Here is a 556-nt window from a genome sequence, read left to right as displayed (position 1 = left end):
CCCCCCCCCCCCCCCCCCGACGATGGCACATGTGTGAGGAAACCACTCGGTTCTGGATCCGTTGGGTTCGAGGAGGCGTCTTCCGCGTTCGCTCACTTCCTTTGCCGTGTGGTCGACGCTTCCCGCTTCTTCATTTCTACTTCTGTTCTGTTGATTTGTTGGAAACCAGTTTGCATGTCTCTGTTTTTTGCCACTTAGTGAGAAAAAAAACTGAACTTTAAAGTAAAAAAATAGAAATGAAATGAAACACTTTGAAACTGTAAAGGAGCTTTTGTTCAGATTTGCATCGTTTTTGGTTCAAGGGGAAAAACTTTTCATCTTTCTGTTGTTTCCTTTCTGTCATGCAAGAAATCAACTCTTAATATCATATTTTTGGTTATATGTGGAATAGTTTCCCTACATAGAGGAAAGAAGTATATATAAGTATATATATATATAAATCTATCAGCAGCAGAGGCTGCTGGTTTACCACGGGGTACTGGACTGTGACCTGTCAGAAGCTATAATCATATTTCTGTTCTGATGGGGAAACTCAAACCCATCTTTTCTTTCTGAT

The sequence above is a fragment of the Seriola lalandi genome, unplaced genomic scaffold, assembly GCF_002814215.2.
Source record: "Seriola lalandi dorsalis isolate HSWRI2012SDOR001 ecotype SW California unplaced genomic scaffold, Sedor1 jcf7180002054481, whole genome shotgun sequence".
Classification (NCBI taxonomy): Eukaryota; Metazoa; Chordata; class Actinopteri; order Carangiformes; family Carangidae; genus Seriola; species Seriola lalandi.
The sequence above is the reverse complement of the archived record's forward strand: the minus strand, read 5'-3'. Positions refer to the sequence as shown.